General features: G+C 39.5%; 1 protein-coding gene across 1 annotated transcript in view; it reads right to left on the reverse strand.

The window, feature by feature from the left end:
- LOC107042125 (prolactin-releasing peptide receptor-like) overlaps nucleotides 1–18,389 on the reverse strand; it is a 61,130-nt gene that overhangs the window by 30,679 nt on the left and 12,062 nt on the right. The window lies entirely within an intron of this gene.

Here is an 18,389-nt window from a genome sequence, read left to right on the forward strand (position 1 = left end):
CTTATCTAATGCACCCTCAATTAATAAACAAATTGATTTGTGAAGGCATAAACAACTCTCGGATGCACTCTCGGACGAGAGTCTTTACTGGAGTTCGGCGCCCTAACCTCCGAAAATCCCAGAGTCAAATGAGTGTCCATTCCGAGTGTCGGAGCTATTGTCGCGACTGTATGAGAGTGGTCCTCGGGCTCTCGGGCCGAGTTTCCCCCACCACCGCCGACGCATGCGCATTGCGGAATATTTGGCGCAATAACCGGCGCACACCAAGCCGGCTTATGCCTCCGCCAGTGCAAAATCTTTCAGTGCTTTGAAGTGACAGTGCATTTTCCAGAGTTTTTCATCGAATCAATTCACTGAATATTTTCACTATTATTTTCAATATTTCCTCACATAACCATCGACGTCATTCATCTCATTCATCCATCCATTCAAACGATTAATTAATTGATTAATTGATGTGTTTGAGTGAAATTTCTCTGAGCTCACTTTGTTCACTGTTTCATCCATTCAATATCAATTCATATTATTCTTAATTCAATTAATTCAAGTGTTGTAGTGATTTTCCCATCCCATACGGAAGACGTGGTAAGTACTGAATGTGGTTTTCGTTAATATTTAATTGTCCTTCGTGCGATGTTGAGGTTAAAGCTCCCGAATGACATGAAGATCATAGAGGCGAGTGGGGCAAAGTGGAACGTTTCTGATCCACTTAAATTCTTGATATCTTCGTTTATAAACTAAGATATTGTGATTTTGAGTCAATGACAAACGTTCCACTTTGCCCCACCTTCCCCTACTACTATATAATTTGAGATGTGCGTTTCTTCGGAAAATCATGGAATGTTCCAGAACATTATGGAACTCTCTAGAAATTTCTGGAATCTTCTCAAAAATTCCAGAATCGTCTGGAAAACTCACTTCAATCCATAAAATATTGTCAAATCTTTATAGAATGTTCTAGAACATTATGGAACTTTCTAGAAATTATTGGAGTCTTCTCGAAAATTCGAGAATCGTTTGAAAAAATCTCTTCAATCCTTTAAATCTTGGGATAATGATGGAAGGTTCTAGAAAGTTGTAGAATAGTCCAGCCTACTACAGAATCTTCTAGAAGATTCAGGAATCATTTGGAAAATTCTTCAATTATTCCAGGCATTGTTAAATTTGTTTGAAATGTACCATAAAATTCTAGCATTTTCCAAAACCTTCCAAGATGTTCCAAATGCTCTAGATCTCGCCGCAAGGCGAGGTAGGATACCACTTGTAATAAACAATAACAAATCCATTGGGAATATTTCTGAATCTATAAAGAATAGCGAAAAAAACCTGAGGAATTTTTTGTAGCCCTATTTCCACTCTATAAAAAAGGTCCTGAGGACCTTTTGCGTATTGTTTACTATCTATATATTCAGAAATATTTCTAAAATGCCCACTGTCGCTGGTTTACCCTTTTGAGCCATTTTTGGAGTTTGTTACAATCGCGTTCAATTTTTTCAGCCTACGATGGAAAACAAGAAAGGTGAGACGACTCCAAAGAGGAAACGAAAGCGTTGGACTCGCGATACGACTGATAAAAGAGGTTGTTCATTTAATGGACAAACTCAAGCCTTGATTTACACACTCCACGAATATTTTGAGAAAGAGCGGATAAATGGCGGGTCTTTGCTCCCCGTAGCCCAAGTCAGGTAATGATAATATTTTTCGGCTTTTTTTTGTCATGATAAGCCAATTCTAATAGGATAAAGCTGAAGGATGAACCTCAAACTTCAGACAACCTGAAAACTTGAATTAAAAGTTGGGTAAAAAGAACCATTGGTATCCAACGATAATGTCTCCCCCCATTTTTTTTCAGACGAAGTGTTCCTGAATAATGCTTCAATGGAAGTTTTTCAATAATTTCAGGATGATTAATCGGATTTCTATAGCAGAAATCAGGAGATCAACAACGTAGCTGATGGATAGCCTATTGCTGCAGAGAAGTAGCCACAAGGGCTCATATCTCATTCTATAATTACTCGTTATTTTTCTTTCCATCATAGCCTGCACTTACATTTCCAATCTTTACAGCTTCATGGTCTTTTTTAATGGTCTATGTGGATTGGGTGCGAATTGGTCTTGTTGGAATGCTCTTATTTTCATTTTGGTTATCAATTTTACAGCATTTTTGATACACGGACGAGATGAAAACTTATTTTCCACCCTTTTATCCTGAATGCACTTATACCATTTTTCATTGCATCATCCATTTAACACTGCTATTTTCTGAATGCTCATGATCACAATTGATTCTATCAGTTGTCCTATCTCCATGCATGTTATATTATAGAGCAAGAACAGCTGCCGCTTTGGGAGTTTCAAAGACGAAGGTGACGGAATGTGTTCACATCGGCGATTCGGGCGGTGAATTTGTCACTCCAGGGAAAATAAGGCCTAAACCGCAAACTGTTCGAAACGTTGATGAAACTGTTGCAGCCCAAATTCGAGCTGTCATCTACGAATTTACAGAAAAACGTAAACACTAGATATTATCCTAGTTCGGTTTTTTCTCATGTATAACTTCGGATATAAAACATTAAAATTATTCGTATACTCTAGGTCATCATCTCACTGCTCAAGTATTGTTCAACACCATTAAGTAAATATTTCTCTACTCATATCTCCTGTACTGTCTCATTCCGAATCGTCACTCTAGAATAATGATTGCATGTTTACTCCTGATATGTAGAGATCGCAAAATCGGGTTCGAAGGGTCACTCACTACTCTGAAGAAAGTTCTTCATGACTTGAATTTTAAGTACGTGCGAAGAGATGGTCATCGAGTTCTTCGAGAACAACCGTACATCGTCGCCAGAAGGATAGAATTTCTGAAGGTGATGAAGCGGTTGATCGAATCGGGGAAAAACATACTTTACCAAGACGAAACTTGGACCTATCGTCACGGCACTGGAAAAACAAAAGAATGGCAAGATGACGACATTCGTAGCTCCTGGATGAAATCAGCTTCCACCGGGGACAGATTTCTGATCTCTCATGCCGGTGGTAAAAAGGGATTTGTTGACGGGGCATCTCTTTTTCTTCGCACAGCAGCAAAACCGAAAGAAACCGATGATTACCACGGCGATATGAATGGAGATATGTTCAAGAAGTGGTTCGTGGAGAAACTCCTTGCCAATCTCACCGAGCCATCAGCAATTGTTATGGATAATGCTTCCTATCACTCAGTCCACGTATGTGCTTTCATACGTTCCATTAACTGTGACTATTGCTTAACTAACAACCCACAAAAATTACTCAACGTATATGTAGTGTGCTTACAAGCTCCCGTGAAACTAACATTGCCGTTCAACTCAATTGGTATGTAATTCAACAGAAACTCTTTATCTCTTTAGCACGATGAGACTTTGGAAAAGTGCATGAAATTATGGGCATGTATTTTATTCTTTTCATTTTGCTTCCCGACCGTTAAATGTTCGTTGCAATTTGCAGTTGTAGCTCACTAGTTACTGAAATATTGAGTTCGTCATCACCATTTTCTGAACAAAAATCGTTGCAGCTTGAACAGCGGCCTACAACTCAGTGGAAGAAACAACAATTGCAGACGTGGCTCGACGATCATAAAGTGGCGTATGATGCGGCTGCTACAAAGAAAGAACTGAAAGTCTTGTGTGATATTCATAAGGAACCTGTTCGTTATGTATTGGACGAGTATGTAGCAACGCACACCCCTCACGAAATCGTTCGCTTACCACCCTATCACTCCTTCTACAATCCCATCGAGTTAGTTTGGTCGAAAGTGAAACGATATTTCGACGCACACGTTGGTCGTGACAACGATTTTTCGTTGGAACAAACTGACAAGATTTGGAACGAAGCATTGGCATCTGTCACTCCTGAAATTTGGAGAGCATGCTGTGAGCATACAGAGAAACGGATCTTGGAAGATTACGCGAGGGAAGTGAGTGATGACACGGAGGAAAGTTATCAGATCCATATAGTCTGTGATGATGATGATGATGATGATGGGGAGAGTATTGATCTGAATGACTTAGAATTCATGGAATTCACTGCTGAAAGTGACTTCCAGGAAGGAAACATCACTGCTCCAATCTCAACGCAAGTCAAGCCAGTACATGTCGCCAGGTCGCTGTTGGATATGTTTGATGCCGAAATGATTGTTGACCAATCAGACGGGACTGGATTTGCCGGACCTTCAATGGATCTCAATCCTCACGCCCTCGCAGGATCCACCCTTCCAGTGTCTCCTGCAGCTGTTTTCATGGTTCAAAAGGTAGTTATCAGTGGTATTGATGAGAGATTAATTATCATAGGATACATTTGAAAATTCTTCATGATGTGTTTCAATTGCAGCTGGATGTCAGCAACCACCATGAAGTTACGTTGCCTCCCACTCCACCCTGTTCATCACCTGAAACTCCACATCGTTCTTTTCTTGAGACTCCAGCCTGTTCATCCCCAGAGACTCGATCCTCTTCATCACCTGACACTTCATCCTGTTCATTACCAGGGACTCCATCCTGTTCATCAATTGAGACTCCATCCTGTTCATCATTTGAGACTCTACCCTGCTCGACATTGAAAACGTTCCAGACTTCACATGTTTCTCTACCTGTTGAGGTATTTATTTTTAATTTTGTTATTGATTCTCACTCTTTATCCAACTTATGAATACTTCATTTATTGCCAGGAGTGGTTAGAATGTAGCAATCCTACTGTGATCTCAAATGATAATGAGGTGGTACGAGTTGTAGACTTGAAGACGTTGTCACCGGGGGAACAGCTGAATGATATTGTAGGTATTGAAAAAAAAACTCGGATTCTCAGTCTTCATCGATATTGTTTTTGCATTTTTCAGATCATTAACTCGTATTTCAATCTCATCGCAAGGAGAAATGGGGGTTCTGTACATGTTTTCCCTACGTTTTTCTACACCACTCTTCTCCGTTCATATGAGCAGGTCGCACGTTGGACGAAGAAGGTCATTATAGTGTTACGAAAACATGTAATTCATACGCAGTGGGAGAAATTTATTTCACTTACATTACTTTAGTCTACTATTGTTTCAGGTTGACATCTTTACCAAAGACATGATCCTGATCCCTATTCATTTGCAATACTCCGAAACGATATACCATTGGTGTCTTTGTGTAGTTTTCCCCCGGGAGAAATGCATCAAATTTTATGATAGTCTGGGTGGCTCTAACGAAGCATGTCTGAACGTAAGTCTTGGAGAGTATGCGATTGTTCATTAATCATTCATCACGAGCATCCATTCTCTCACCTTCGATTCTTCGATTCTCACTGAATTTACTAGGCAATCCGTGGCTATCTGATGAATGAGCACCTCTACAAGAAGGGTAAACCGCTTGACCTGACAGAATGGCCTGCAACACATGTAACCGTATGTACAGTTATAGATGACATATGATGCATGATTTATTAATGGATTTTATTTGGTCAACCATCATTCATTTTTCAGGGTATTCCTCATCAAAATAATGGGGTTGACTGCGGCGTATTCGTCTGCACGTATGCAGAGCATTTGACGAGGCATGCCAGTTTCATGTTCACTGCTGACGATATGCCACAGATCAGACGTAGGATGATGACGGAAATCGTATCATCCAGCTTGACTTTTTCACTGCCAATCCCAGCACCTCGGGGACATGAGAATTCAGAGGGAGAATCGGTCGCTAGACTTCAGACGACATTGGTATGATTCTCATAACTCAATCATTAGTTTATTTTGGAACCAAAATATCAGTCCACAGAATATTGACATTGTTTTCAGAATAAACCTCCTTGTTCATTATGGGCAAGAAAAGGCAGTGTTGGTGAGATTGCCACAAAAATTGATCGTGTTCTCCTTCAAGAATCAGCGAGATTCCACCAAGGGGATAAGCGCTTCCCTCAAGAAAGAGCGAACTGCCAATGCACTGCCATTTCCACCTACAGCATTGCAGCTTTGCTACTTTCAGAGAAAATCACTCGAGACCTCCTCGACAAGATCTTGATGGAAGGAGACAAATATTACGTTGATTGTAAATCACGTAATAATGTGCCTTACAATCACCTTTCCCCAGAGGATCTGCTCACATCGTTCACCGTTTGTGGTCATTCGGTGACAATCCGAGTTGATCACGTCAGTGACGGATTTTTCTCATCGAGCAGCGTTGTGAAAGACATCATGACCAGCATCAACTTGTTTGCGGAGGAGCATGCCGATGCATTAGAACATACGGGATTCTTGTATGTTGCCGATTCCAAAACGGTTGCGTTCTTCATCTCCCCACTGGCTTCGGGATCATCACGGCGCAGCTATTTTATGTTCAATCCCCACTCAGTTGATAATAGCAATTATTATCCCCTGAATAGTCGAAGCAAAGGTGTTGCACGATTGTTTCGATGTCTTTCTGCTGAAGCACTCGCTCGACTTCTGGTGGTTGATCGTCGTGGAGGCCTTGGAGGTTGGCAAATATACTGTATCAAGGTAATTAAGGATTTTTCCATTCCAAATTGGTTTGTCATCAACGTTAATACTTTTTTTTCGTTATCTGTCGCAGATTACCGGATCCTATAAGTCAAGGTGAGCTTTGGAAACTGAGAGACAACTCGCAATAAGCTCAAATTGACGGCGAAAAGAATAAAATCGTTGATGAAGAAGTTAAGTCAACTCTCTTATTCAAGTCCCAATATTTATTATCGTATCTCAATAAGAGGAATTTTATTGATAAATTAATTGTCTTTTGCATTACTTCCAGTAACACAAAGTCGAAGACGAGTACATCCGCAAGTTAAGTACATTTTTCATATCAATCTTAGTTTTTGTTTTAACTGGAAATCTCTTTTTGAAAGTTTCATTTATCTATGAATATGTTTGACTATTTTCAGCCACATAGATCGTCAAGGTTTCTCGTTGGTTCGTCACTCACAGGAAACTTCAATTATTTAAGGATAAAAACATGATGAGTTATGATTAGTAAAATTATTTTCTATCATGCTGTAATTAATATTCGCTGTGATTCATTATCATTTATGTATATCGTATTCATTGTTATTCTAATTTCTTGTACTCATATATATATATATATATATATATATATATATATATCCTATCGCCATTTCAATTTTGTACTATATCAATCCTGTGTACGATTGTAAATCTAATCCCATCATTTGCCTCGCCTGTTGAACATGTATTAAACAAATGAATGAATAAATTAAAAATATACATATTTTGTCAGTTTGATATTTCTGTATGGTACAAAAAGGGTCTTTTTTGATTTTTTGATAAATTAAGTAGGTTTGCGGCCTTTAATTTATCTCAATATCGATGTTAGGGAGAAATGTAAGAGACCTTTTTTGTAGAGAATTTTGAGAGCTACAAAAAAGATCATTTGGGGTTTTTCGATAAATTTAGTAATTTTGGAAATATTTAGGAAATTTTCAGGTCTTTTGGAGTTGAATGTTTCGATAATAAGTTGCTAGGGATTTCATTTGTTTGGGATGTTTTACCTGTTTAAATATGGATTTTAGAAACATATGCCAAAGAATGTTTTTTGTAGCCTGGAAAATTCTCTACAAAAAGGTCTCCTGGGGTTTTTTGATAAATTTATTAGTTTGATAAATTTTTGAAAGAGAATGCGTGAGATATTTTCGAGGTTAATTTTCTTCCACCAGTTCATCAAATCTCATTCAATTGAGTTGTGAAATTCCTGAGACGCATGGTTATACTAGGGACGGTAGAGAAACGGAAAAATAGATCATTTTCATCATAATTAATTTCTTGTAGTGATTCGCCATACTGGGAGCACTTATGCGGGTCACTCCGAAGAAAATCTGGAACGATTTTTCTTGGAGTTCCATTGATAATCACGTATTAATTTCCAACTTCATCATTTCTAAATGAGTTTAAAATTGAATTTGGGAGTTTAGTACTGCTGAAAGGAAATCCGTGAAGAATAAGTTTTCAAAAAATTTCGAAAATGACTTTGAAAAGACATTTTCACTTCACCTAAAATGAGAAATCCCTGTTAATTCTTAATCATTAATATTTTCGAGAATATCTCTGAACTCGTTTCAGTGTAAACAAACAAAAATGGGATTACGTGGTTTTCAATTCTCCTGAACATCCCGCGCGCGGAGGGATATACTGATTCCGCAATGCGCATGCGTCGGCGGTGGTGGGGGAAACTCGGCCCGAGAGCCCGAGGACCACTCTCATACAGTCGCGACAATACTCTCGGATAGGTCTCGGACTCATCCGCCAGGGTTGTTGCGCAGTACCCCGCTTTAAAGGATGGATCTCCAGATGGCATTGTAAGTATCAAAAATGATTTAATCGTAGCAATGATTATGACATCTTCGATTTTCCGAAACAAAAAATACAATTATGACACCACCATTTTTTTCTGTCAAGTGTAACGATTGAAATTGTGGATTCAATTTCAATAACATTGGAAATTCGTGGAAATAATATCAATTTTCAATACCCTTTAATTTTTTTTAACACTGGTTGTTTTCAGAATGTACTAAAATTCCAACTGAGCACCTGCATTAGAAACCGCCGACGAACTCTTAGCAACAAAATATCCAGGGGAACGTCCAGTGCGTCTGTTAACAACAAACGCAGTGGCACATTTGGAACGGTATCAGTAGAGACGTACGTTGATGCAAATATAGGAATTTTGGAACGTCATAGAAATTAATAATACACTCTAGGTATTGGATTTTTTTCACAGACCGGAATCATCAACGTCCAGGGATACACTGATGACTTTTTTGGAAGAACTGCACAAGAATGCAACGGCTGGTGATACCCCGCACATCAGACAACTTCTGGTCGAGACGTTTGATTCACGACGTCAATGGATTGTCAAAGAGGCAAAAGGGATAAAACCAGTCGTGGAGAGATTCCCACAATTGAAAGAATACAGCTTGGTAAGTGCAACCTCATGTTATCAGTCATGGTCTACTGACTGTGGCATCATTCCTCTGGGTAGTAGAAGCACTGGTTGAAACCTTTTCGAAAGACTTCAGACCACTCTTCTCCTGTTATGAAGACGAATGCCTCCTAATTTATACTGTCATTACAGATATTGTTCGAGTTCGCTAAGGTTGTGGACCAGCCTTTGGATATCCTGGAAGCCAAAATTGAAAAAATGATGAAGAAGCTGGCAAGCTTCTTCCACCAAGAGGCCGATAACGAGCCTGCCAAATGTTCTCTCCTGGAGAAATTGTTCGAGAGCTTGGTAACGAAGCAAGTGAAGAAATCGGCCACACCATTGTTCACAGTTAGACTTGTATGTATACCTCTTGCAAAATATATTTTCCTTGGTTATTTCCGTAAACATTCGTTTTAATTACTTTTCTGTTTTATTCTTCAAGGAAAGGGGATCCACGGACGTTCTCAGGACCACGGAAGGCTCCGGCCCAAGAACTGTATTATATACAATGGAAGGAAGAATCTGTGAAGCATTTGTCGTAGCTGATGCAGATGTTAGAATTAAAATCCGAGATCCAACAGTCAACAAGACGATCTTGTGTCTGTTGGCTACTTATTACGTTTGGGATTCCACCTACCCAAAAGCATACGTCAACACTATGGAGTACATCCAACATGAGATCTTGGGTGATTTCAAAACCAAAATCGCTGTAGAAAAATTCCTCAGGAAGATGAGGAATCACATTAATAGCGATTGAGCTGTATATATATTCAGGAATCACAAAATCAATAATCTTCTATTCATGATGTTAATGGAAAAAAATACACCTGAGATATTAAGTAATGAGCATTGTAAAATTTGCATACTCCCGATGTACTGAAACTGTAACAAATATATGTGGGATATATGTAAGGCGAAAACATCGAATAAATCATCATTTACTATAGTGTTTTCATTAATTGAGGTTTTACACGCTTCAAGCATGTTAACTTCACTAACATGTTTGAAATGTGTAGTAAATCTGCACGATAAAAGTGTGAAAATAACACATCTTAAATGTATAGAAAAAATGACACGGTTCAAAGTGTGTAAAAAGTGTCTACACAATTTACACACTTTACGTATGTTGAAAGTACACACTAGGGTTTGGCAGTGTTTAAAAAATGATTTGGGGACGGTGAAAATATTGAACCGAAATTCCCTAGCGAGCAAACAAAAAATCCGCTGGTAAAATTGTGTATGCCATAGATATAACACCTAGACTGGGGGTCTCTTATGTTTCCTCGTCCCGTATTCCTTGTTCCCGGTGGTTACTGAAGCTCCATATATTGAGCATATGCTTATTAGAAAAACCCCCGGCGAAAAAGTTGTCAATTGACTTATTTAAAAACTGAAAAACAGAAAAATTGAAAATTTAAAACCCCCGACGAGAAAGTTATCCTTAAGTAGTTTAAAAAGAGGAAAATAAAAACTCAAAATTTTAATTAGACGAATTTCAGTTTCTCTACAATTCGTCTAATTAAAATTTTGAGTTTTTATTTTCCTCTTTTTAAACTACTCAAGGATAACTTTTTCGTCGGGGGTTTTTAATTTTCAATTTTTTACCAAATCAACAGCACATTTCTGACTCATTAACTGAAAGTAGTTTCTGAAATACAGTCGTAATCATAAACTCTCCAACAGACTTGCACGCACGTAGGGAGGTGAGCTCCCACAGTACCTGCAAGGCGTGCTCACTCAGACGTTCTTATGGTTCGTCGCCCCGATACGTAATATCGACAAGAAACATCGGGGGCGACAGTAAATCGACTTTGATTTTCTACCAAGGCAGACATCAGTTTAAATCAAGCCGAAAAATCGGCTTGAATCAAGTCGAAAAATCAGCTTGAATCAAACCGAAAAACTGGCTGTTCCAGGTAGTAGATACCGACTTGATTCAAGTATATTTTTCAGGTTGATTCAAATCGATTTTCAACTTGATTCAAGCCGATTTTTCGGTTTGATACTAGTCACTTCAACACTTGGTCCAAGTCAGGAAGATAGACTGTTGGAAAAAAATCCAAATTTCATGGAGAATTCAAACGTTCTTTTTATGAGAGTGACATTAAACTCGATTCACGGGGAAAAAATTATTGACATTCAAATTTTACAGATTATTCCCCCGTCTGAATGTCAACCAATACAAATTTAGTACTCGACTTTTTGTGGAGCAATGGGGATAGAATTATTATTTCCATTTAGTTGCATGGCTACCATGGATGAAGATTTTATGTTAAAATAAAGGAAGATCTGGTATGAATATATGACTTTAACCAACAAAAACATCAATACTTCTATCGATCAAAATTCAGATGGGGGAGTAATCCAATAGAATGCCGCTTGTGCTCCAAAATTAAAAAAAAAATTGGAATACTCAGGGCGTAACGATTAAAAAATCAATGAATTTCCAAATTTTTGAAAAAAAATCAGAATTCCTAATTTAACTTAAATTATCAAACAGAAAATGACTATCCGGTACCAAATTACACAAAAGTTTCAATTTATGCCAAATTTCAGACTATATTCATTTGAATTTCTTGATTTTAAGAAATTTTCACCGAATAATTGAACTGAAATGTACAGTTTCCACCAATTTTTTCAAGAAATTTCAAACCGAAAATTTGACTCCAATCAAGTCGAAAAATCGAGTTGAATCAAACCGAAAAATCGACCTGAATCAAGTAGAAAAATCAACTTGAATCAGACTGATATGCAGATTTGCATCTGTCCGAGTCCGACATGATTCATGCCATCAGGTCGACATGAAATAAGTCGATTCCCGGCAATGATTCAATGCAATCTTTTCATTTGATTCAGGACGACTTTCTTTAGGTGCATGCATAACTTTTTTTTAGATTTTTTGGACTAAGTAAAGTAGTGAGTAGAAAATTGTTGTCGACTTTATGCTTTGATGATTGCTAAGTACGAAGTGGACGCTCACTTTCTATTTAGTATTAGTTTAAATATTAATTAAATTCATTACGTTATCATTTTCCGTCTCAAAATGAGTTGTTTATTCTTTCCGGATTAAGTTGAAGCTTCTTTTAGGACTCAACAAAACATTATTCATCAAAGAACTACACTGAGAAAAATTTCAATGGTAATTTTAACTACAAGGGAATTGTCAAAGAAATTATATTTACAGTAACAATAAATTTTGTAGATTACACTAGAATTCATCGTTCGATTTACTATGTCAAATAGTGGCATCAACATCATGATGTAATTTTCACTTTAATGTAATAGTTGAATCTACAATGTTTATTGTTACCGTAACTATTATTTTTTTGACAATCCCCTACAAGGGAATTCCCTTGCAGTTGAAATTACCATTGAAATTTCTTTCAGTGTAATTCATTTTTTTTTTCCATAATGAAGATAACGCTTGTGATTCTGAGTCTTTGTGAAGTTTGAACCACGTAGAATTCACCCCTTATGAAGTATGACCCTGGCGTGATATGAATCTTATGACATATCTCATAAGACATGACCATCATAAGGTCTCAAATTTTTAGAGAGGTTTACTGAATCTTACGAAATCTTAGAAATCGTCTTAGGAAATATATGGACAGCCTCTTTCTAACCCTTACTTTTGTTCCTTGTTTTTACTCTCATTTTCGTGACCCCTATTTTTGAACCGAGTTTTGAACATTAAACGTGCCTCTTATTTTTCAAACTCACACTTAACTCTGTTGATACTTAATTTTAATCCTTGTTTCTGAGTTTCATTTTTTACTTTTTTTCTGCTTTTAATTTTGACCTTCACACCCAAACCTCGTTTTGACTATCACTGACTCTCACTTTTTACCATCATCTCTGACTTTCTCCTCTGACTCTCATGACCCTAAATTTTTTATCTAATTTTTGACTCTTGTAACCCTTAGTTTTGACCCTTGTAGAATTTTACATAACCCTCGGACCCCACACCCAGAAAAAAAGTACTGATTCAAGCCGACATCGATTTGATTCTAGTCGATTCTCGACTTGATTCAAGTCGAGTGACTCAGACTAAATCAATCCGGACTCCAGGTCTGATATGAGTCGAAAAGTGATTTATTTCACGAAGGAACATGTCAAGCCAACGTCGGCTTGAATCAAGCCGATTTTTCGGTTTGAAGCAAGTAAACAAATCGGCTTGAATTAAACCGAAAAATCGGCTTGAATCAAACTGAAAAACGGAATGTTTCACGTCGAAGTTCTGCCTGTTCCAGGTAGCAGATAGTGACTTGATTCAACTCGATTTTTCGATTTGATTCAAGTAAATTTTTTGGCTTGATTCTAGTCAAATTACCACTTGCTTTAAGTCGGAAGGATACACCGTTAGAAAAAAAAATCTGAATTTCATAGAGAGTTCAATAGTTCTTTCTATGAAAGTGACATTAAATTCGATTCACGAAAAAAAAATGAAATTTCAAATTTTACAGATTATTCTCTCATCTGAATGTCAACCAATAGAAATTCAATATTTGACATTTTGCGGAGCAGTGGGGATAGAGTTATCATTTCCATTTCGTTGCTTGTCCAACGTGAATTAAGATTTTATCTTAAAATAAATGAGGATCTAATATAAATATGGCTTTAACCCGCAAAAACGTCAATACTTCTATCGGTGGAAATTCATATGGAGGAGTAATCGAATGGAATACTGCTTGTGCTCCAAAACCGTAGAAAATTTTGGAACACCCGGAGCATTGCGACTGAAAAATCAAGGAATTTCCAGATTTTCTAGAGAAAAACGAGAATTCCTCATTTAACTTGAATTATCAACCAAATCCCGGTGGCTTGGCGAAGTGTGTAAGTTCATAGCCTCACATGCGAAAGGTTCCGTGTTCAAATCCCGGCCGGGTAAAATCGTGCGATCTATCCATTTCAAGTCTCGATCATCATCGCATACCCTAGACGGGTCGCAGTGACGTGCAATAACGATTAAAAAAAAATTATCAACCAGAAAATGAGTATCCATTACTAAATTACACAAAATGTTCAATGTATTCAAAATTTCAGACTATATTCACCTGAATTTTTTTGATTTTAATAAATTTTTATGCAATAATTGCACTGAAATATAGTTTCCCCTAATTTTTTTAACGAATTTCAAGCCGAAAAACCGACTTGAATCAAATCAGAAAATCGACTTGATCAAGCCGAAAAATCGACTTAAATCAAGCTGAAAAATCGACTTGAATGAAACCGACATGCCGGTTTGCATCTGTCCGAGTCTGACTTAATTCATGCCCTCAATTCAACATGAATCAAGTCGGACTCATTTACATAACTCTCCCATACATAACCCCGATGTAAAAATCCCTCCTCGTCAATACCCCCTTCTCCCCCCCCCCCCTTTATTCGAATAATTGAAATACTTTTTACTATTCAAACTATTCCCTCTCCATGAATATTCAATTCGAAGCTGAATTGAGATATTCATATTTCATGTGTCGTGTATTATTGATGAAAATTAATATCCGGACATTTCTATCAATTATCTCAATAACGAGTAGATAACATCTGTTTGAAAACTTGGTGATTGGTCACATACTTTAAATAGTTGAAAAAGTGCGAAGTATCATACTGGTTAATACTTACACCCTGTTTAAGTACCAAGTAATTTTTTACTTAAGAATATCCTAGTAGTTCAGGCAATTTTTTCTGGGGGAAATTCTCTTTAGAGCTTATGTAATAAACCAAGAGTATTTTTTAGGCGCAATATCCACTTTGGTTTCCGAACATTATTTCGACAAAACGAATTTTGAAAAAATGAAATTTAACCCATTGCGTTTATCAGAGCTGTATACTCCCGCCTTCAATCCATTAGTTCAAAGTTTCAAAGCATTTTATTGTACACATAACCGTATATGACTTTGTTCGTGATACTCTCTAATTTTTTGCGACATTAAAACACATAAGTTTCTGGACAGATAATTGCAAACAATCAAATTAAAAGTTTCTCGATTAGTACGACGGCCATATTAGGTGGTTTGAATCCGCGTGTTCCTGACATCTAGCAACAGTCCGCTTAAGTGACTACTATAGGACCGAATTTACGAGAATATATGGAACACATGTGCAGCGTTGCCGTATGTTCATTAGAGTTTAGACCAACGAGAATCAAGTATGAAATTGGATAAAATATTGTTTGCAATATTCATTTTAAAAAATCCCAAAAAAATGTATCCAACAGTAAAAAATCCGAAATAGTATGGAGATGGCAAGATTTTCGCCAAAACTGAAATCTTACCTGAAAAAAAGTTGCTAACTTGAACGAAGTACTTCGATATCCGTAATACTAACATCCTGTTTAAGTAATAAGTATTCTGATACCTAGTATTTAGATGTGGGTTAAGTACTAAGTAGATGATACTTAGTATTTTTTCAACTATTTAAAGTACGAACCCCCTCTACTGGGTTTCCATTTTGTCGTTAGTGAGGGGGCTCGGTCGCGGGCGGTGGAGGTCGTAAGGACTACCACTGCCCGCAGTCGCTGAGACGAGCCCACCCAATCCATGTGTGTGAGCGGCGTAAGCCATGGCCTCGGCCATACCGTGCCTAAGGATGCGTGGCACAGGGGGAGCTGTGTCGCTAACGGTGCCTCTCAGAAACCTGGGCGACCTCTGAGAGTAGTCTTGGGTGTAACCCACCCGAGACAAGCCAAGCCCTGGGCAATCGCGGCAATGCACCAGGTGAAAACGCTTAACCGCGGTACTCGTGGGACTAAAATGGAAACCAATTTAAAAAATCTTAATATTGAAAAAGCAACTTCGGGTGGGGCCAGCGATGGCGAACACACGAAGTCTGACAAGGCTGACCAGTCTGGTACCGATGTGAATCGGGTCAGACTGAGTGGAGCCGAGAGAAGACGTCGCAAGAGAGCGAAGCTGCATCAAACCTCGGGGGCGATTGCAACCTTGACGGATGCAGCAGCGAAGGTCGATGAGGGAAGGGGGGAGGGGGCTACGAGGAAGGCAATAAAACGCCTTCCATCAGAGCGTACTACGCCAAGCCCCTCAGTCAGACCGAAAGAAAAGAGAATGAGAACGCAGGATCAGGGCACATATGCTCAGAACACTACGAGCTCATTCAAGTTTGCAGTTATGCCGGAGTCATATCCGGATCAGAAACTGGGCACTGAAGAGGTAACGGAGGTGAAGAAACTCCTGAAGAGGGCCATTCTGGCGTTACCTGACGGGGTGAAAGCACCCACCTTCAACGGTATCTGGGAAAGAGAAGGTGTGGCAATGGTGTACTGCACTGATGAGGAAACGGGAAATTGGCTAAAAACCCTTTTCCCCGAAAACAACATAGCTGAGCTTACTGTACGTGTGGTCGCAGCCTCGGAGCTTCCCAAGAAGCACAGGGTTGTACTACACGTGGAAGACCCAGATCTAACCGCTCAAGAAGCACTGTGCTTCCTTGAGAAACAAAATGCAGGACTGCAGGCCAGAGAGTGGGTTGTCGCTCGGGGCAGTGAGAGTAGGGACGCGAAAAGTGCCCACTTCGTTGCGCTGATAGACGACCGATCACTCTCTGTTCTGAAAGCCTGCAACTTCAGACTGCACTGCGGGATTCAAAAAGCTACTGTCAAGCTGCTTGCGAAAGACCGTGGTGAAAGTCAGAAGAAGGGTACATAGAGGTACCAGGAAAGTAGTCATCATTATGGCTGCAACCCGGGTGCACATTGTACAGATAAATTTGCACCACAGCAAAGCAGCCTCGGCTACTCTAGTCAGGCTGTTAGCTGGGATGCAGACTGTCATAGCAATGATCCAGGAACCATGGATAGTGGACAATGCTATTAAGGGCCTCAGTGGTTGTGGCAGAATCTATCACGCAAACACTCAGGAGAAAATTAGATCTTGCATTGTTATTAAAGGACTAGACTCTTTCTTCTGTTCACAGGCTAGTGAGGGAGACCTGGCTGTGGCACAAGTGGATCTGGGCCTGGGACAAGGCGAGGAAATGAGCCTGGTTGTAGGGTCAGTTTACATGCCCTATGACTCGGCTGAACCACCTCCTTCGAAAAAAGTAAAGGACCTATGCAACCATGTGAAGGAAAGGGGACTTGAACTCCTGCTAGGTTGTGATGCCAACTCGCACCATGTAGCATGGGGGAGCACCGGCATTAACGGCAGGGGGAAAAGCCTCCAGGAATTCATAATGGGGGCCGGTCTAAATATCCTTAATGAGGGTCAGAACCTACCTTCATAGATCGAGAGACGACAGGAGGTCATAGATATCACTCTGGGGACGGATAGAGTGGCAGACATGATTGGGGACTGGAGGGTCTCAAAGGACCTCTCAGCGTCCGATCATCAAACCATAAGAATGTCCATCCACACAGTGAAAGAAACGGAATGGGTGAGAAACCCAAGACGAACAAACTGGGGAAATTACCGAGAGAGTCTATCTGACAATCTCAGGGATATCATCCTCAGATTTAACAACAAAAAGCAGCTGGAGGAGGCTTCGATTGCCCTAAACCAGACCATCATGGACTCCTTCGAGACAAACTGCAGGCTAATCCCGAACGGACAGCCCACTGAGACTCCTTGGTAGTCAGAGAAACTCGGTGGGCTGAGGGACAAGGCTAGAAAAGCTTTTAACAAAGCTAAGAACATGAGAGCGGGCCCCCGTAAGGAAGACGCATGGAAAACTTACAGAGGCTTGCTCGCAGATTACAACAAGGCAATAAAGGCAGCCAAAGAGGACTGCTGGAGGGCTTTCACAAGCAATGTGGAGAGTCAATCGGAGACCTCTAGGCTGGCAAAAATCCTTGGAACAAACAAGACTCCATATCTAGGGAGCCTACAGGCACCAGATGGCAGCCACACGGAAACCATGGGAGAGACTCTGAAACTCCTAATGAACACCCACTTTCCAGGCTTCATACAGGCCCAGGAGAGGGACAAAGAAACAATGCAAAATCAGAGGGATGTCTACGGAACCCATGATTGGGCATTGGTAAATAAAGTAGTGCAGCCCTGGGGGGTAAAGTGGGCCATCAAAACCTTTGAACCCTTCAAGGCACCGGGACCAGACGGGATCTACCCAGCCCTATTACAGGAAGGGATAGAGACTATCACGGGACCCCTAACCAAGATACTCAGAGCTAGTATAGCCCTGAAACATGTCCCTAGTGTGTGGAATGAGACTAGGATAGTATTCATTCCCAAGCCGGGAAAAACCGGTTATATAAAACCAAAAGACTTCTGTCCTATAAGCCTCACATCCTTCATCCTGAAGACCCTAAAGAGGCTGGTGGATAGACACATCAAGGCCAGGCCCTTGACTGACAGACCCCTCTCCCCCTGTCAATATGCATACAGAGAGGGACGATCAACAGATACCGCCTTACATCACCTGGTGGGACTGATTGAGGGACAACTGGCG

Source organism: Diachasma alloeum, unplaced genomic scaffold (genome assembly GCF_001412515.2).
Source record: "Diachasma alloeum isolate Michigan unplaced genomic scaffold, Dall2.0 Dall_scaffold_00422, whole genome shotgun sequence".
Lineage (NCBI taxonomy): Eukaryota > Metazoa > Arthropoda > Insecta > Hymenoptera > Braconidae > Diachasma > Diachasma alloeum.